This window comes from Jaculus jaculus, chromosome 13 (genome assembly GCF_020740685.1).
Source record: "Jaculus jaculus isolate mJacJac1 chromosome 13, mJacJac1.mat.Y.cur, whole genome shotgun sequence".
Taxonomy (NCBI): Eukaryota; Metazoa; Chordata; class Mammalia; order Rodentia; family Dipodidae; genus Jaculus; species Jaculus jaculus.
The window spans coordinates 48,290,420-48,311,773 of record NC_059114.1 but is presented as its reverse complement, the minus strand read 5'-3'; the positions used below and the strand labels follow the sequence as shown (position 1 = coordinate 48,311,773).

Below are 21,354 nucleotides of genomic sequence, written 5' to 3'. Positions count from 1 at the left end.
GCCAGATGCACAAGGGGGCGCACGCGTCTGGAGTTCGTTTGCAGAGGCTGGAAGCCCTGGCGCGCCCATTCTCTCTCTTCCTCTATCTGTCTTTCTCTCTATGTCTGTCGCTCTCAAATAAATAAATAAATAAAATACTCAGGGCCTGGAACAGTGAACTTGTTAACAGTTTGTTGAATGAAAGAGTGGTTAAATGTGTGAACTTGGAGAGTTTTTCTTTCTTTCTTTTTTTTTTTTTTTTGAACTTCTGAAAACATTTTATTAGCACTCATTGTCCAAATCTTTGGGTGTATTAGACTCAAGGTCAAAATTTTTCATATTATTTGAAAAAACATTTGTTAAAATGATTGAAGAACATTTCGACACAATTGAATCAATACACAAATTAGAGTGTGTTACAGCAAACAGTAAAATACATATAAGATACCATAACCCTGAAGGTTCTTCTTTTGGTTTTTCAAGGTAGGGTTTCACTCTAGTCCAGCTGATCTGGAATACTATGTAGTCTCAGGGTGGTCTTGAACTCACTGAGATCCTCCTACCTCTGCTTCCCGAATGCTGGGATTAAAGGTATGCACCACCACTCCTGGCTCTGAAAATTATTTTCTTTATTGTTGTTTTTGTTATTGTTGTTGTTTGAGGTAGGGTCTTACTCTAGCTCAGGCTGACCTGGAATTCACTGTGTAGTCAGTCACAGGGTGGCCTCAAACTCATGGTGATCCTTCTACCTCTGTCTCCTGAGTCCTGGGATTAAAGGCATGTGCCACCATGCCTGGCTTGAAAATTCTTTTTTTGTTGTTGTTTTTGTTTTTGTTTTTTCAAGGTAGGGTCTCACTCTAGCCCAGGCTGGCCTAGAATTCACTATGTAGTCTCAAGTGGCCTCGATCTCAAGGCAACCCTCCTACCTCTGACTCCAAGTGCTGGGATTAAAGGTGTACCACCACGTCCGGCCTGATAATTCTTTATTTAAATCACTAAGTTATTTTAAATGGGTAAACAACATAGGAAAATAAAATTCTTTCAAGATTCATCACTTTTAAGAAAATATAAAATGGCATGGATTATAATAGATTAGAAACAGGGAATTAATCATCATCTGTCATTAATGGGAAGATTTGCATGTATTCAAAATAGTCATAATTTAAAGTCAGATAAAACATCAAACAAGAGGAACATTTCTTTCAGTCTCTTTAGAGGCGTCTTAAGTCCCTCTTGCATTGGGCACGTCCTGGCTCGCACCTTTGCATTTCCTGGCCTTGCTGTTCCTCTGCTACAGTCTTCAGAGCCACGGTAAGCACACAGATAGTACAGCAAGTTAAAGCCACAGGCTTTGCGGCTCCACAGGCCCCTTTTCCTGTAAGGCTGGTACTTGGCTGGGGATTGGCACCTTGGGCAAGGTTTTAAGGCTTCATCAGTAAACAGAATTCTGGCAACCCTAACAAACAGTTCCTGCTTACTGCCCAAGTAGGTAACAGAAGAGCAAGCCCAGATGTCAGAATTTCTCCCCAATCCCCAAAACATTACAGGCCATTGCCAAGGCTCTTGGTTTCCCATCAGGAATAGATGGCAGGACCCTACTGCTGAAGACTGAGCTGATAGCCTTCTCCATGTAGACCAGCTAGCTGACAGAAAGCTGGAAGGAGCCATTCTGCATGCAGTTCAATGGAAGAAAGAGAAATCACCAGTCAAGATACTCAACAGTGGACACTGCAAGTCTTAAATTTTGCCAGCCAGACCAAATGAGCCAACGGGCGCAACAGTGGCACATCTGTCATGGTGGATACGAACTGCCCTCTAATTGGACTGGAGGCCCACTCCATGGGAGGGAATACATCCCTGATACTGAAAACTTAAAACAGGGTAGTCATGAGCCCTAGAGGTATAATGTCTGCTGCTGTCTGGCTCAATGTATATACTATGTTCATCAAACTGCCCAGTAAGCACTTCTCTTAATGTTCATACCCATATATTAATGCTACTCTCACTTTTGGTAGAGAATCTTCTCTTTTCAGATGGCAGTGACCTTGGGATGACTCAGAAGGCATCATGGTGGTAGAAAGAAGTGACTGGAGTGCACAGCACTGAAATATTTCTATCACACCTTCCAAGGCTCAGTGTCCATTGCGGAAGAGGCGGTGGAAAGAATGCAAGAGCCAAAGGAAGGGTAGGACTCCTTACAACGTGCTCCCCCCAGACACAGAATGGCCTGGATATCCATGACCTCACAGTGCCTGACACTACCTACACAAGACCATCATAAAAGGAGGAAAAGATCATGACATCAAAATAAAAGGGAGACTGACTGAGAGGGGGAGGGGATATGATGGAGAGTGGAGTTTCAAAGGGTAAAGTGGGGGAAGGGAAGGCATTACCATGGGATATTATTTATAATCATGGAAGATGTCAATAATAAAAAATTTAAAGAGAAAAGAAAATATGAGTATATAAAAAAACGAATTTCTCCCCAAGGAGACAGGGCTGGACCTTGCTTTTCCTGACAAGTCGGTGCCCCAGCCTGTGCTTGCTCTGAGTGTAAGGCTGAGCGAATTGGGAGGTGGAGCCGGCTGGCAGCGTCCTGGACATTTAGCACAGCCCCCTCAGAATTTGCTGTCGGCTGTGAGACATAAAATTTCCTCCTCTGATTTGCTTTATTTATTTATTTTTTTTGTCTTGAGCAACAATTTCACGCCAACTTCTGCTGACTTTCCAAACACGGTTTAACCTCTCTGCAGTCAAGGACTGTAGAATCATAGCTAGACTATGCCTCGAATTTCTGTATTTTAACTCTGTTAAGATGTCCAGCTGCCGGGCGTGGTGGCGCACGCCTTTAATCCCAGCACTCGGGAGGCAGAGGTAGGAGGATTGCCATGAGTTCAAGGCCACCCTGAGATGACAGAGTTAATTCCAGGTCAGCCTGGATCAGAGTGAGACCCTACCTCGAAAAACCAAAAATTTAAAAAAATTTTAAAAAAAAGATGTCCAGCTGTTCTATACCCATCTTCTTGCCAATCAGTCCTACGAGAACACACTGCAGTATAGCCATTTTCCCCGCACCCCTTTCCTCTAAGAACTCGTGGGCAACCTTTTGCTGGAATTTTTTCCTTTCGCTTTGCATGAAGAGCTCATGCACTGCCTGCAAGGCTGGAATCCTTGACAAGTTCTCAAAGCTTACGGTCAAAACCTCACTCTTTGCATCACCCACTGCTCCGCCGACCCTCAGAGACACCCAAGGTGTCAGTGCTGGAGTGGAGGACCTGGGTTACAGTCAGGTTCCCATTGCTGGCAGAAAACACCAGACCAAGAGCAGCTTGTGGGGAAAAGGAAGGAGGGGGATTATTCTGGTTTACAGACTCAAAGGAAAGCTTCATGATGGCAGGGAAAACCAATGGCATGAGCAGAGGGTGGACATCACCTTCTGGTCAACAGCAACAGGAGAATATGCCAATCACTGGGAAGAAAAAGTTGGCTATAACACCCATAAGCCCGCCCCCAACAAGGCACTGCATCCAGGAGGCTTTAGTTCCTAAATCTCCATCAGCTGGGGACCAAGCATTCAGAACACCTAGGTTTACAGGGGACACCTGAGTCAAACCAACACAGCCTCCTTTTCCTCTTCTGTCTCTTACCATGAGCCATGCTCCCAAAGAGTGGACAGTCCTCTCGACCTTCCAAGATGCGTTGGCTTTTTTTTTATCGTATCCCCCACTCTGGGGGGGGGGCATCCCCTTGTGTTTTTGAAGTAGTTCTTAAAAAGAACCCTCCTGGTTGAGAGGGAATCTTCTGGCTTATCCCAGCTCAGTGAGCTTAAAGCCACTCTCTTCCAGTGTTGAAATGTTGCCTCTGACTTCGGAAGGAGGAGAAAGTGTTTGGTTTGCGTTAAAGTTAATGTTTGGGCTGGAGAGATGGCTTAGCAGTTAAGGCACTTGCCCTCGAAGCCTAAAGATGCATGTCTGACTCTCCAGATCCCACGTTAGCCAGACACACAAAGGTGAGGGAAGTGCAAGGTCACACATGCCCACTGAAGGGTTAACAGCCTTCCCTGAACACTAGAGAGAACTAAAGTTAATAACTAATCCCTAAGACCAGCAGGCAATAAAGAAACCTCAGAGGCATGTGGCCTTGACAGGTTTCTTTCTATCCTGATTGATAAGCTTCCCTTAGCTCAGACAACCTTGAGGGAACAGAAACCATCTGGCAGGATATCCTCCTAGACAATTTGCTTAAAAAGCTTATGCTGAATAAAGAGATAAATAACTATAGTTCCTTATCTACTTCCTTGGACCTGCAGCTGGTCCAGTCTGTTTTCCTTGGGATCTGGGAAGGTTGCTGCCCTTCCCTGTTTCTCTCAATAAACTGTCTGTCTGTAGAGGTCGAGTCTGGTGCTCTCTTTTGCTTTTCTCTTGCACTTTCCTTATACCCATTAGGTGGCAAAAGCATCTGGAGTTTGATTTCAGTGGCGGAGGCCCTGTGTGGTGGTTTGATTCAGGTGTCCCCCATAAACTTAGGTGTTCTGAATGCTAGGTTCCCAGCTGATGGATATTTGGGAATTAATGCCTCCTGGAGGGAGTGTATTGTTGGGGGTGGGCTTATGGGTATTAAAGCCAGTTTCCCCTTGCCAGTGTTTGGCACACCCTCCTGTTGCTGTGGTCCATCTTATGCTGGCCAGAGGGTGATGTCCCCCTTCTGCTTATGCCATCATTTTCCCCTGCCATCGTGAAGCTTCCCCTTGAGCCTGTAAGCCAAAATAAATCTCTTTTTCCCAGAAGCTACTCTTGTTGGGTGATTTCTACCAGCAATGTGAACCGGACTGCAACAGTAAAGTGGTACCGGGAGTGGGGTTGCTGCTAGACACCTGACTATGTGACTTTGGCCTCTTGGAGCTGATTTTCAAGAGGAAGGTGGGAGGATTTGAAACCTTGGCCTAAGAGATGCTTTGCAGTGCTGTAAGTAAAGCTTGATGGTCTATCCTGGTCAGAGCTGAAAGACCTGAAGGCAGTAAGAACTATGGACTGTGAAGTTTGGCTTATGAGGGTGAGAAAGAGCTTTTTCCTGGACTGGGCTAGTAGTTTGTGTGAGAAGCTTGCTCTTGTGCCCATGTCCTAAGAAGTTATGGAGGGTTGCTTTGCGTAGAAATGAACTGGTGTGTGCAGAGGGATATGGCACAGAAAGAAAAATCTTTGGGTGAACTATTGCCCGTTCAGCTGCAACTGAGAAATTACAACCTTTGAGACTGGGCTAGCTGACCTGTGCTGGGGCAACAAGAAGAATGTAGACTCTTCAGAAGGGGCCTGAGTGCTCAAGAAGTGTCCTGTTCTTCAAAGTCTGCTTTAATCCCCCCTGGATTAACAAATCGGCACCTACCTGGTATTGTGGAGTATAAAATGCTGGAAAGAGGGTCATTGAGTTTGCAACACGGTCTTGTGTTTTGGAAATGGCCATGGGTAGTGTGAAGCGGGTTTGCTGGTTGCCTGCATAGAGACCCCATGGGGCCATGAGGATGAACCGTGGCTTGCAGTGGAGACCCAGTGGAGATGCCGGGACCATGAGATGGCTGCCGAGGAGCTGCCAGCCCCAGTGAAGTTTCCCAGGACTGTGAGTAGCCTAGCTGGAGGGGCGGAATTGGAATGCCAGAGACTTGTTGCTGGTTAGAATTATCGGACTTGAAGATTTGTCACTGGCTAGAGTTGCTGGACTTGAAGCTACAGAGTTTGATGTTTGCCCTGGTTGTTTTAAATCTTGTATTGGTTAAATGTTTCTTTGCTTTGCCCAATGCTATCTTTTGCAGTGTGAATATTTATTCTGTGCCATTATGGGTTTTTTGAGGTTATATTTTGGTATTATGGCTCAGTTAAAAGATCTTGAACTATGGGGATGTATGAACATCATTGGGATTGATAAAAAACTATGGGGACTTTTAAAGTCAGACTGAATGCATTGTATTTTACATCATGTATGGATATCAGTTTATGGGGGCCAGGGGTGGAATGTGGTGGTTTGATTCAGGTGTCCCCCATAAACTTAGGTGTTCTGAATGCTAGGTTCCCAGCTGATGGATATTTGGGAATTAATGCCTCCTGGAGGGAGTGTATTGTTGGGGGTGGGCTTAAGGTCTTTATAGCCAGTTTCCCCATGCCAGTGTTTGGCACACCCTCCTGTTGCTGTGTTCCATCTTATGTTGGCCAGGGGGTGATGTCCACCCTCTGCTCATGCCATCGTTTTCCCCTGCCATCGTGAAGCTTCCCCTTGAGCCTGAAAGCCAAAATAAATCTCTTTTTCCCAGAAGCTACTCTTGTTGGGTGATTTCTACCAGCAATGCAAACCGGACTGCAACACCCTGACTTGCCCCTTCTCTCTCTCTCCCTCTCTCTCTCATAAATAAAATAAAGTTAATGTTTGCTACAGGATTACTTACTGGAGTCACAAATACGTTCTCATTTGTTCCATAGGCCATACCACTACCAACACAGTCCAGGAGTTCACCATGTGTATTTTCATCGTTAACACTTAAACTGCTACCACTGAAGTCATGTGCGACATAATCTTTAAAGCTATTGCCCTGCATAGGGGATATACTCAATTTAAATAAACTACAAACATCTTTGCAGTCACCAATTGTGGAAGTCTTGCTCTGAGAAAAATTTAGTCTTTTGTTTTGACTGTTGGAAGTCACTTCCTCTGTTTTTATAGTGCTACTTATTAACAGGTTAAAACTAGTTTGCCTTTGAAAACCTGAAGCACTGCTTGGACTATGTTTTTCTAAGTTAAGAACTTGGATAGCACCACTGTCCAGAGAACAGCTGTGTGACTCCAAATCCCCCTTAAGAACAGGGAAAGATAAATCCCACCTTCTGCGCAGTGAACAGTTTTTCTTCTGGTTTCAGGAGTGTCCCAAAGTTCTGGACTTTTATCCTTCTCCTTCCTAGGGGAGACTGATGAGTGGATAATGAAGATGTTGCATATTTACACAATGGAGTTCTATTCAGCAGTACAGAAAAATGACGTTATGAAATTTGCAGGAAAATGGACGGATCTGGAAAGTATTATACTTTGTGAGGTAACCCAGGTCCAGAAAGCCAGATGTCACATGTTCTCTCTTATATGTGGATCCTAGCTACAAGTAATTGGACTCCTATGTGAGTAGGAATAAAACTCAGTATCAGCGGCCAGTAAGCTAGAAAGGGGATATAAAGGGAATAGAAAGGGAGGGTGAGGGGACTTCATAGGACAGTATTGTTTATATATAAGTAAAAGAACAGATTAATGGGGGTGAAAAGGCCTAAGTGAGGTCAGGGAAAGAGACTGAGTAAAGGAAAGACGGAGGGAGGGCTAACCAAAATCTAAGAGGATATAAATAAATCATATGGAAATGTACTTTTTTGGACAATGGAACACTCAGGAGCCATAGATTGTTACTAGAAAAATTTTCAATGCCAGGGATGGGATACCTTCCAGGAACTTGTTGGCCAGGGAAGTCCCTGATGCTCCCAGAACATTACAGGTCATTGCCAAGGACCTTGGTTTCCCACCGGGAATACATGATAAGACCCTATTGCTAAAGATTGCACATAGTTGGGCTATAAGGTCACTGAGAAATTCTGCTGGAGCTGAGCTGAAAACCTCTACCATGTAGACCAGCAGACAGAAAGCTGGAAAAAACCATGCTGCATGCAGTTCAATGGGAGAGAGAGAAAAATCGCCAGTGAATTACTCAACAGTGGACACTGCAAGCCTTATATTTGGCCAGCCAGGCCAAATGAGCCAATGGGTACAATAGTGGCATGTCTGTTATGAGGGAAACCAATCACCCTCTAATTGGACTGGAGGCCTGCTCCATGAGAGGGAATACATCCCCGATACTGAAAACCTACAACAGAGGTAGTCACCTAGGTATGTAATGTCTGCTGGTGTCTGGCTAAATGTATATGCTATGCTCATCAAATAGCCCAGCAAGCACTTCTCTTAATGTTCATGCCCATATATTAATGTTATTGTGGTTAGAGAAGCTTCTCTTTTCAGATAGCAGTGATTTTGGGATGACTCAGAGGGCACCATGGTACTGAGAAGAAGTGACAGAGGAGTTCTCAGCACTGAAATATCTCTATCACACCTTCCAAGGCTCAGGGTCCCTTGCAAAAGAGATGGCAGAAAGAATGTAAGAGCAAAAGGAAGGGTAGGACTCCTTACGTGTTCCTCCAGACACAAAATGGCCTGGATATCCATGACCTCACAGTGCCTGACACTACCTACATAGGACCATCATAATAGGAGGCATGACATCAAAATAAAAGAGAAACTGACTGAGAGGGGGAGGGGATATGATGGAAAGTGGAGTTTCAAAGGGGAAATGGGGGGAGGGAGGTCATTACTATGGGATATTGTTTACAACTATGGAAGTTGTTAGCAAAAAATAAATAAAATTTAATTTAAAAAAAAGAAGATGTGGAACGAACTCTTTGAGGCCGGAGTGTTTGCCACTTTTCTCCCTACACCATGGCTGGCTTAACCTGGGTACCTACGCAACATCTCCAAACTCTCAGTTTAATCAGTAAATCTTGAATTCTTAGGTATGTCAAAGTTAGAGAGGCTTCCAAACAAGAAAATCTCTCACCTTGCCTTTAGAATTCATGCCAAAGTCATGCCTCTTAAAAAGAAAACAAGGCTTTTATTATTATTATTATTTGTTGTTGTTGTTTTGGTTTTCAAGGTGGGTTCTCACTCTAGCCCAGGGTGACCTGGAATTCACTATGTAGTCTTAGGATGGCCTCGAATTTATGGCGATCCTCCTACCTCTGTCTCCTGAGTGCTGGGATTAAAGGTGTGCGCCACCACGCCCCGTGGGGAGGGGGAGACTTTTAAGCACAATCAATGGCATCAAGCTGCAGCACAGTGAAGCTTTCGCAAGGTGAGGAGGACACGAAGCGCGTGCTTGGGGGAATCGTGCCTGACATTGGAAAAGGCCTGAGCCATTCTGAACTTTGGCCAGCCCTGCTGGGGACAGCACGACCCTGGAATGGCTTCCTTTCCTCCCATTGGCCTTCAAAGTCAGCGAACTCCCCAAGTTCTGGGCTGGTTCTGGACAGGCAGGGCAGCCTCTGCGCTGTCCTTGAGCCCAGGCTGCTGCTGACCGTCATCCCTCTTGGGCCCTTCTGTGGGCAGGTAGGCCTAGTTTTTCTTAAAACAACTTGGGAGCTGGAGAGATGGCTTAGCTTTTAAGCACTTGTCTGTGAAGCCTAAAGACCCTGGTTGAAGGCTCGATTCCTCAGGACCCACATAAGCCAGATATACCAGGTGGCACACATGCATCTGGAATTTGTTTGCAGTGGCCAAAGGCCCTAGTGTGCCCATTCTCTCCATCTCTGCCTCTTTCTCTGTCTGTCGCTCTCAAATAAATAAATAAAAATAAACAAAACTTAAAAAAAAGAAAACAATTTGGAGCTGGAGACATGGATCAGCTGTCAGGCACTTGCCTGCAAAGCCTAATGACTTGGGTTCAAGTGCCCAGGACCCATGTAAAGGCAACTGCATAAAGCGGCTCATGTATCTGAAGTTTGTTTCCAGCGTCTGGAAGCTCTGGCTTGTCCATTCTCTCTGTCTCTCTTCCCTCTCTTTTTGTCTCTCTTTCTTTCTCTCTCTCTCTGATTACAAATAAAGAAAGAAAGAAAAAAGAAACAATTTGCTGAGAGGACCAGAAGTTAAAATCATCTTTGGCTATGTAGCAAGCTTGAAGCCAACCTGGGCTATAGAAAACTCTCAAAAAAAAAAAAAAAAAAAAAAACCTGGGCTGGAGAGATGCCTTAGTAATTAAGGGACTTGCCTGCAAAGCTTAAGGACCCAAGTTAAGAACCCACATAAGCCAGATGCACAAATTAGCACATGTTTCTGGAGTTCGTTTTCAGTGGCATGAGGCCCTGGCAGGCCCATCCTTTCCTTCTCTTTCTTGTCTCTTTCTCATAAATAAATGAGTAAATATTTTTTTTTTAACTGTCTAGTTTGCAGTAAGCCCTGTGCTTGATCCCCAGCTCTGCATAACCTGGGCATGTGACAAACTCTAGTCTCAGCACTCAGGAGGTAGAGGCACGGCAGCTGGGAGAGCCGAAGTTCCAAGTCATCTCTGGGTACTTGAGGGATGGCTCAGAGGTTAAAAGCGCTTGCTTGCTGGGCGTGGTGGAGCACACCTTTAATCCCAGTACTGGGGAGGCAGAGGTAGGAGGATCACTGAGTTTGGAGCCAGCCTGAGACTACACAGTGAGTTCCAGGTCAGCCTGGGCTTCAGGGAGACCCTACCTCCAAAATCAAACAAAGCTTGCTTGCTAATCCTGACAGCCTCAGTATGGTTCCCTAGTATCCCAGTAAAGCCAGTCACACAAAGTTGTGCATGTGTCTGGAGTTCATTTGTAGTGGCAAGAAGCCCTGGCATACCTACATGCTTGCTCTCTCTATTTCTGAAAGGAAGGGAGGGAGGGAAGGAGGGAGGAAAATATAAAGTCATCTTTGGCTACATAACAAGTTCAAAGCCAGCCTGGGATACATGGGACCCTGTCTGAACCACGTGCGCCCCAAATCCAAACCAACAGGGTCTATTGTACCTGAATTGCATCCTTCAGGGCTGCCAAAAGTGCTTCACACCTTGTGACCCAAAAGCTAGTCTAGTGGCAGTAACTATCCAGCTAACCAGGATACCATTAAAAGCTTCGGTCCAGCCACTGTGCCTCCATCCGTCTTGGCTCGGGGCCCTGGGCTGGAAGAGCGGTCTGCTTGTTTACCAGGAATTCGGACCTTCTTCAGAGAAAAGCACAGATGACCTATTAGTCTAATTCAAGCACTTAGCAAGGAATGACGGCCATTCACACCCCCAGGCCCGGGCTAATGGAGCCGAGGCAAATGGAAGAGGCCTTGACTGCTCAGAAATCTTCCTGGGAGGGGAGGAATGAGGGGTGGACCTATTGCCCCACTGGAGTTTGCAGGGAGGCAGCCTGGCGGAGCACTTCCTGGGGTGGGCAGGCTGTGGGGATACAGGAATGTACAGGGACAGGCTTGCCCATCCCACCCAGCACTCTGGCAGCTCTTAGGTACATCCTATCCAGCCTCCTCCCTCACTACATTACAATTTGACCAGGCCTGGAGGAATAGGACTGTAATCCTAGTTACTCAGAAGGCTCAGATTGGAAAATCGAAAAGCTGAGGCCAGCTCAGGCAACTCAGTAAGATGATAGCTCAAAATGAAAAGTTTAGGGCCCCGGCGTGGCGGCACACACCTTTAATCCCAGCACTCATGAGGCAGAGGTAGGAGGATCACTGTGAGTTCAAGATACTACATAGTGAATTCCAGGTCAGTCTAGGATAGAGTGAAATCCTACCTCAAAAAAAGTTTTTGGGGGTGGGGAGGAAGGGAATTACCATGGGATATATTTTATAATCATGGAAAATGTTAATAAAATTTTTAAAAAAAAAAGTTTTTAAAAAAAATTTTTTAAGGGTAGTCAGAGGTAGAGTGCTTGCCTAGCATGCATAAGGTCCTAGGTTCAATTTCCTGCACAATCAAGGGGGTGGAGCCTGACTCAGAGAAAAAAATGGGAAGTGCTATTTTAATTTTGATTTGGGACTGGAGAGATGGCTTAGTGGTTAAGACGCTTGCCTGTAAAGCCTAAGGACCAGGTTTGATTCTCCAGTACCCATGTAAGTCAGATGTCACAGGTGGCACATGCATCTGGAGTACATTTGCAATGGTTAAAAGCCCTGGTGTGCTGGTTCTCTCTCTATCTGCCTATCTTTGTCTCTCTCTCTGTCAAATAAATAAATAAAAATGTTTTAAATATGATTTGTCTATGCAGAAAGTCATGCTGGAGTTAAATTCTTGTTGTGAGTTATTAAGAAAGTGGAGGGGCCAGGCATGGTGGTGCACATGCTTTTAATCCCAGCACTCAGGAGGCAGAGGCAGGGGATCACTGTGAGTTTGAGGCCACCCTGAAACTACATAGTGAATTCCAGGTCAGCCTGAGCCAGAGTGAGACCCTACCTCAGGGGAAAAAAAAAAAAAGAAAGAAGAAAAGAAAAGAAAGTAGAGGGGCTTCGCAGTTAAGGCACTTGCTTACAATGCTTAACGACCAGGGTTTGATTGCCCAGTACCCACATAAAGACAGATGCACAAAGTGATGCACGCATCTGGAGCTCATTTGTAGTGGCTAGAGCCCCTGGTGCACCCATTCTCTCTCTCTCCCGTTCTCTCTCTCTCCCTGCTTGCAAATAAAAAAAAGAAAGAAAGAGCCGGGTGTGGTGGCACACACCTTTAATCCCAGCACTCGGGAGGCAGAGGTAGGAGGATTGCCGTGAGTTCGAGGCCACCCTGAGACTCCTTAGTGAATTCCAGGTCAACCTGGGCTACAGTGAGCCCCTACCTCAAAAAACAAACAAAAAAAGAAAAGAAAAGGAAGAGGAAACTAGGGCTGGGAATGTGACTTAGTGGGAAGATTATCGTACGTGAAGCCCCGAGTTTGTTCCTAGCATTGCATAAGTCGGACATAGGAGTGTTTACCTGGAATCCCAGCACTTGGGAGGTAGAAGCAGGAAAATCAGAAGTTCAAAGTTATTCTCAGTTACATAGTAAGCCTGAGGCCAGACTGACCCTGTGTCAAAAACCAAAAAGAACCCACACACAGGAAAAAGAAAGTGAAATCGTGGGGCTGAGGAGGTAGCTCAGCCAGTCAAGAGCTGGCCTCAGCAGCTCGAGGACCTGAGTTTGCTCCCTCGCACATACGTCAAGTGCTAGGCATGGGGTATGCGCCTGTAATCCCAGTGCTAGAGAGGTACAGACAGGAGGCTCCTTGGAGTTCACTGGTCAGCTAGTCTGGCCTAATTGGTTAGCTCAAAGACAATGCGAGACCCCGTCAGGACGGTGTTCCTGTGGATCACAGCTGAGCTTGTCCTTTGACCTCCCCACACATACATACACAAACACACGCCCCTGACGCAAACATGCCTACCTACCTGTTAAAAAGAAGCTGGAGGGCTGGAGAAATGGCTTAGCAGTTAAGGTGTTTGCCTGCAAAGCCTAAGGACGCAGGTTCAGCTCCCCAGACCCCACGTAAGCCAGATGCACAAGGTGATGCATGCTCACAAGGTTGCGCATGCACACAAGATGGCATGTGCTTCTGGAATTCAATCGCAGTGGCTAGAGGTCCTGGCATGCTAATTCTCTCTCTATCTCTTTCTCTGTCTCACATGCTCTTTAAAAAATGAAAAAGAGGGCTGGAGAGATTGCCTAGCGGTTAAGCGCTTGCCTGTGAAGCCTAAGGACCCCGGTTCGAGGCTCGGTTCCCCAGGTCCCACGTTAGCCAGATGCACAAGGGGGCGCACGCGTCTGGAGTTCGTTTGCAGAGGCTGGAAGCCCTGGCGCGCCCATTCTCTCTCTCTCCCTCTATCTGTCTTTCTCTCTCTGTCTGTCGCTCTCAAATAAACAAATAAATAAAATTTTAAAAAAAAAAAAAAGAAAAAGAAAAGCTAGAGCCGAGCATGGTGGCGCATGCCTTTAACCCCAGCACTCAGGAGGCAGAGGTAGGAGGATCACTGTGAGTTCAAGGCCAGCCTGAGACTACATAGTGAGTTCTAGGTCAGCCTGGGCCAGAGTGGGAACCTACCTCAAAAAATCCAAACAAGTAACAACAACAACAAAAAAAAGAAACTAGGGGGTGGGGGAGTGTGAAGATTATGCTTGCAATCTCAGCACTGGGGAGGCAGGGAAAGGAGGCCAGCAAGTCTAGTCTAACGGGTGAGCTCCAGGCCAGTGGGGGGAGGTGGGGGGAGTACAGCTGTCTCAAAAACAGAAAAAAGAAAGAGAGGAAAGAAAAAAAGTGGGGCGGGGGAAATGGCTCAATGGGTAAAATGCTTGTCATACAAGCATGAAGTCCTGTGTTTGGAACCCCAGAACCCAGGTAAAATACCCGTGTGGCGGTACACACCTCTAACCCCAGCACTGGTGAGGCAGAGACAGGGAATCGCTGCGGCTCCCTGGCTAGCTAGTCTAGCCAGATCAGTGAGCTCCAGGTTCAGTGAGAGACCTCATTTGAAGGAAAAAGGTTGACTGAGGAACTGAGGAAGATACCCAAAAATCAACCTCTGGCCTCCACATACATGAGCACACATGTGTGCATGCACCTGCGCATACTCATCCACACATGACCATGCATACATGCTGCACACCCCCACACACATACAAAAAAAACAAGCAGCCGGGCATGGTGGCGTACACCTTTAATCTCGGCACTCAAGAGGCAGATGTAGGTGGATCACTGTGAGTTCAAGGCCACTCTGAGAACACAGAGTGAGGGTTTCAGGTCAGCCTCAGCCAGCATGAGATGCCGAATCGAGAAAGAGAAAAAAAAAAAAAAGGAGCCAGGCGTGGTGGCACACGCCTTTAACCCCAGCACCAGGGAAGCAGAGATAAAAGGATCTCCATGAGTTTGAGGCCACCCTGAAAAAAAAAGAGAAAAAAAGGGGGAAAAAGTGACCAGTTGGAGAGTTGTTCCATGGTTAGAGGCACTTCTTTGCAAAAACCTGCAGGCCCGAGTTTGTGGAGCCATGTACACAAAGTAGCATGCATCTGGAGTCTGTTTGCAATGGCTAGAGGCCTTAGTATGTCTATTCTCTCTGCCTTTTCCTCTCTCTCTCACTCTTCCTCTCAAATAAATAAATAAATAAAATATGTTTTAATGGACGACACATGAGGTTGTCCTCTACCCCCCCCACACACACACACACGCATGCGAAAAATTAAGAAAAAGTGGAGGGATTGGGAAGATGGCTCAGAGGTTAATGGCACTTTCTTGCTAAGCCTGCTGACCCAGGTTCAATTCCCCAGTCAATCACATAAATTCAGATGGGCATTGGTTTGCAGCAGCAAGAGACCCTGGCCCATCCAAACACACACACACACACACACAGAGAGAGAGAGAGAGAAGCAGAGACAGAGAGATCATTATGAGTTTGAGGTCAGTCTAGAGCTACAGAGTAAGTTCCAGTACAGCCTGGACTATACTTGGGAGAAGTGGGAACTTTGGAAAGTGATAGAATTAGACAAGGCCATCAAGCTGATGGCTTTATAAGAGAGGGAGGATGGAAAGAGCACTGTCCATGGAAGCATGAGGGCCCAAGAGTACCTGAGACAGCCTGAGTTCAAGCCCCAGCACCTACATGAGAAGGTCAGAGGGTGGGGCTGAAGAGTTGGTTTACCGGTTAAGGTGCTTGCCTGCGAAGCCTGAAGACCCAGATTCGATTCCCCAGAACCCATGTAAGCCAGATGCACATGGCGGCACATGTGTCTGGAGTTCATTTGCAATGGCTAGAGACCCTGCTACACCTGTTATCTTCTCATAAATAAATAAAAATGAAAAAATAAGCCGGGCGTGGTGGTGCACACCTTTAATCCCAGCACTCAAGAGGCAGAGGTAGGAGGATTGCCATGAGTTCAAGGCCACCCTGAGACTACATAGTGAATTCCAAGTCAGTCTGGGCTACAGTGACACCCTACCTCAAAAAAACAAAAAAAGAAAATAATATAATACTAAAAGGGCTGGCTATGGGGCTGGAGAAATGGCTTAGCAATTAAAGTGCTTGCCTGCAAAGCCAAAGAGCCCAGGTTTAATTCCCCAGGACCCACATAGGCCAGATGCACAAGGTGGTACATGTGTCTGGAGTTCATTTGCAGTGGCTAGAGGCCCTGGCATGCCCATTCTCTCTTTCTCTCTCTCTCTCTTTCTCTGCCTTTTAAAAATAAATAAATAATAAAAATTATTTTTATTGTTTACAATCATGGAAGTTGTTAATTATAAAAAATTTTAAAATTCCATTTAAAAAATTATATTTAAGAAGTCTGGATGTGGCCATGTGTGCCTATAACCCCAGTCTTGTAGGTAGCCCAGATAGAATATCAGGGGACACTGTGAACAGAGAAAAGAGGCAATCTACAGAATGGAAGAAAATCTTCGCCAGCTATACATCTGACAGAGGAATAATATCCATGACATACAAAGAACTCAAAAACTAAATAATAATAAATCAATCAACCCAATAAATATGGGTTAAAGCCAGGCACTCAGGAGGCAGAGGTAGGAGGATCACTGTTAGTTCTAGGCCACCCTGAGACTATATAGTGCATAGTGAATTGCACATCAGCCTGAGCTACAATGAGACCTTACCTTGAAAAACCAAAAAAAAAAAAAAAAAAAAAAAAGGTTATAGGGCTGGAAAGATGGCTTAGAGGTGGATTAGGAGTTAAAGCTCTTGCCTGCAAAGCCAAAGGACCCAGGTTCAATTCCCCAGAGCCCACGTAAGCCAGATGCACAAAGGGGCACATGCATCTGGAGTTTGTTTGCAGTGACTGAAGATCCTGGTGTGCCCATTCTCTCTGTCTCTCTGTCTCTCTCTCTCTCTCTCTCTATCCTCTCACTTCCTCTTTCTCTCAAATAAATAAAAATAGAAAAAAAAGGCTATGGAACTAAATAGAGAATTCTCTAAAGAAGAAATACAGATGGCCTACAAACATCTTCTTAAAAAATGACAATGAATGCTAGTGAGGATGTGGAAAAAGAGGAACACTTCTACACTATTGGTGGGAATGTAATCTGGTCCAGCCATTGTGGAAAACAGTGTGGAGGTTCCTAAAACAGCTAAAAATTGATCAACCATATGACCCAGCTACAGCACTCCTAGGCATATATCCTAAGGCTAAGGACTCATCCCATTTCCTTAGAAGTACATGCTCAACCATGTTTATTGCTGCTCAATTCATAATAGCTGTGAAATGGAACCAGCCTAGATGTCCCTCAACTGATGAGTGGATAATGAAGATATGGCACATTTATACAATGGAGTTCTACTCAGCAGTAAAGAAAAATGAAATTATGAATTTTGTAGGGAAATGGATGGACCTGAAAAGGATTATACTTAGTGAGATAACCCAGGCCCAGAGAGCCAGGCATGGCATAGTCTTTCTCATATGTGGCTCCTAGCTACTAATGTTTGGACTTGTATGTGAGTTGGAATAAAACTCAGTAACAGAGGCCAGTAAGTTAGAAAGGTGCGGTGGTTTGATTCAGGTGTCCCCCATAAACCTAGATGTTGTGAATGCTAGCTCCCCAGCTGATGGATATTTGGGAATTAATGCCTCCTGGAGGGAGTATATTGTTGGGGACGGGCTTAAGGGCTTTATAGCCAGTTTCCCCATGCCAGTGTTTGGCACACCCTCCTGTTGCTGTGTCCACCTTATGTTGGCCAGAGGGTGATGTCCACCCTCTGCTCATGCCATTGTTTTCCCCTGCCATCATGGAGCTTCCCCTCAAGCCTGTAAGCCAAAATAAATCTCTTTTTCCCAGAAGCTGCTCTTGGTTGGGTGATTTCTACCAGCACTGCGAACCGGACTGCAACAGTAAAGTGGTACCGGGAGTGGGGTTGCTGCTGGACACCTGACTATGTGGCTTCAGCCTTTTGTAGCTGATTTTCAAGAGGAATGTGGAAGGAGTTGAAACCTTGGCCTAAGAGATGCCTTGCAGTGCTGTAAGTACAGCTTAATGGACTATTCTGGTCTGAGCTCCAAGACCTGAATGCAGTAAGAACTATGGACTGTGAGGTTTGGCTTATGAGGGTGAGAAAAAGCTTTGCCTGGACTGGGCTAGCAGTTTGTGAGAGAAGCTTGCTCTTATGCCCATGTCCTGAGAAGTTGTGCAGGGTTGCTTTGCGTAGAAATGAACTGGTGTGAGCAGAGGAATATGGCACAGAAAGAAAAATCTTTGGGTGAACTGTTGCCCGTTCAGCTGCAACTGATAGATTTCGACCTTTGAGACTGGGCTAGCTGACCTGTGCTGGGGCAACAAGAAGTATGTAGACTCTGTTGAAAGGGCCTGAGTGCTCAAGGAGTCCTGTTCTTCAAAGTCTGCTTTATTCCCCCCTGGATTAACAAATTGGCACCTACCTGGTATTGTGGAGTATAAGAAATGCTGGAAAGAGGGTCATTGAGTTTGCAACATGGTCTTGTGTTTTAGAAATGGCCATGGGGCAGTCTGAAGCAGGTTTGCTGGTTGCCTGCATAGAGACCCCATGGGGCCATGAGGATGAACCGTGGCTTGCAGTGGAGACCCAGTGGAGATGCCGGGACCATGAGATGGCTGCCAAGTAGCTGCCGGCCCCAATGAAGTTTTCCAGGACTGTGAGTAGCCTAGCTGGAGGGGCGGAATTGGAATGCCAGAGACTTGTTGCTGGTTAGAATTATCGGACTTGAAGACTTGTCCCTGGCTAGAGTTGCTGGACTTGAAGCTACAGATGTTTGCCCTGGTTGTTTTAAATCTTGTAATGGTTGAATGTTTCTTTGCTATGCCCAATGCCATCTTTTGCAGTGTGAATATTTATTCTGTGCCATTATGGGTTTTTTGAGGTTATTTTTTGGTATTACGGCTCATTTAAAAGATCTTGAACTATGGGGATGTATGAACATCATTGGAATTGATAAAAACTATGGGGACTTTTAAAGTAAGACTGAATGCATTGTATTTTACATCATGTATAGATATCAGTTTATGGGGGCCAGGGGCGGAATGTGGTGGTTTGATTCAGGTGTCCCCCATAAACCTAGGTGTTGTGAATGCTAGCTCCCCAGCTGATGGATATTTGGGAATTAATGCCTCCTGGAGGGAGTATATTGTTGGGGACGGGCTTAAGGGCTTTATAGCCAGTTTCCCCATGCCAGTGTTTGGCACACCCTCCTGTTGCTGTGTCCACCTTATGTTGGCCAGAGGGTGATGTCCACCCTCTGCTCATGCCATTGTTTTCCCCTGCCATCATGGAGCTTCCCCTCAAGCCTGTAAGCCAAAATAAATCTCTTTTTCCCAGAAGCTGCTCTTGGTTGGGTGATTTCTACCAGCAATGCGAACCGGACTGCAACAAAAGGGGACATAAGGGAGGGAGGGGCTGGGAGGGGATGAAAGGGGATGGTATTGTATATATGTAAATAGATTAACAGACAAGGGGGGGGGGAGGAGCGGAAAGGCCTAAGTGAGGTCAGGGGAACAGATTGAGTAAAGGAAGGATGGGGGGAGGGTTAATCAAAATCTAGAAGCATATAAATAAGTCACATGGAAACCTACTTTTCTTGTCAAGGCCACTCCCAGAAACCATAGATTGTTACTAGAAAATTTTCATTGCCAGGGATGGGATACTTTCCAGTGAGTTGTTGGCCAGGGAGGTCCCTGATGCCCAAAAAACATTACAGGCCATTGCCGAGGCTCTTGGTTTCCCATCAGAAATAGATGGTAAGACCCTATTGCTGAAGACTCCACATACTTGGGCTGCAAGGTCACTGAGAAATCTTGCTGGAACTGAGCTGATAACCTCCTCCATGTAGACCAGCTGACAGAAAGCTGGAAAAAGCTGTGCTGCATGGAGCGCCATGGGAGAGAGAAGTCATCAGTGGAGATAAACAGTGTGTACTGCAAGCCAAATGAGCCTATGAATGCAATAGTGGCATGTCTGATATGGTTGAAGCCATCTGCTCTCTAGTTGGACTGGAGGCCGGCTCCATAGGAGGGAATACATGCCTGATCCTGAAAACCTATGATGGGGGAAGTCATGAGCCTTAGGGTTGTAATGCCTGCTGGTGTCTGGCTAAATGCATACATTATCCTCACCAAACTTCTCAGTAAGCATTTCTCTTAATGTTCATATCCTTATATTAATGCTACTCTCACTTTTGGTTAGAGAAGCTTCTCTTTTCAGATGGCAGTGACCTCTGGGATGACTCAAAAGGCACCATCGTGCTGAGAAGAAGTGACAGAGGAGTGCTCAGCACTGAAATATCTCTAGCATAGCTTCCAAGGCTCAGGGTCCATTGCGGAAGAGGTGGCAGAAAGAACATAAGAGCCAAAGGAAGGGTAGGACTCCTTACAATGTGCTCCTCCAGACATAAAATGGCCTGGATATTCATGACTTCACAGTGCCTACATAAGACTATCATAATTGGAGGAAAAGATGATGACATCAAAATAAGAGAGAGACTGTTGTGAGAGGCTTAATTTGTTACTCAGTCTGAGAACTTAGAATGTTCTTTTGCTAATAACAGAATATATTCCAACTAGTACAGTTACATTTTTGTAGGATTTACGCAATTCAGAAGTAGATTTTAGATAAATCACTTATCTTGTGTTGACACAGATTTATCTTATTTTCTGTAAATTTGGATGTAAATAACCTGAACATTGAAAATACACTTGAAACAATTAAATGTGTATGCTTCCTTGAAAAAAATTAAGATAAAATAAGAGACTGATTGAGAGGGGGATCAGACATGATGGAGAGTGGAGTTGTAAAGGAGAAATTGAAGATGGAGGGCATTATTATGGTTTGTTGTCTATAATTATGGAAGTTGTCAATAATAAAAACATAGTTATTTATTTGAAGGAGAGAAAGGGAGGGAATGGGTTCACAAGGCATCTTGCTGGTGCAAACGAACTCCAGATGCAAGTACCACTTTGTGCATCTGGCTTTGCATGGTTACCGGGGGCTCGAACCTGGGCCATCAGGTTTGGTAAGTGAGTGCCTTTCACCACTGAGCTAACTCAAAAACCATTATGGTTATCCAAAAACCATTATGGTTACAGATGTGTAGGGAACAGTCTAGACATTTGAGAGTAGAGTTTTAAAGATTTTCCTTTCTTCTTCAGAATTCTCTGTATTGCCCAAACTATACACCATAATTGCTTACTTTTTAAATTCTTTCTTTTTCCCAGAGGGTCTCGCTCTAACCCAGGCTGATCTGGAATTCACTATGTAGTCTCAGGCTGGCTTAGATCTCATGTTGATCCTCCTACCTCTGCTGTACAACTACTGGGATTAAAGGTGTGCACCATGGCACCTAGCTCAGACTCATAGTTCCTTCTTTATTTATTTCTTGTTTTGTTTTGTTTTCCCAAGGTAGGGTCTCACGCTAGCCCAGGCTGACCTGGAATTCATGACATAGTCTCAGGGTGGCTTTGAACTTATGGCGATCCTCCTACCTCTGCCTCCTGAGTGCTGAGATTAAAGGCGTGCGCCACCATGCCTGGCCACGAAACCCTTTTACAAAAATATAACAGTACTTGACTCTCTGAGGGACATTTCACATTCAAACCACAATAGAATTAAATGAGTCAATGCACGTTCTTGCAAACAGTATTAAGCCTTATTTTTGTTGCTCAACAGTGTTTTAGATATTCGAGGGTTTTGTTTTTTTTTTTTGGTGTTTCCAAATGAATTTCAGATTTTTTTTCGATTTCCATGAAGAATGCCATTGTAATTTTGATGGGGATTGCATTTAATGTGTAGATTGCTTTCGGT

At 45.3% G+C, this 21,354-nt stretch overlaps 1 pseudogene; it reads right to left on the bottom strand.

Moving 5' to 3' along the window:
• Positions 1-1,190: 1,190 nt before the first annotated feature.
• Positions 1,191-11,075, bottom strand: LOC101602183 (annotated as a pseudogene).
• Between the last annotated feature and the right edge of the window lie 10,279 nt (positions 11,076-21,354).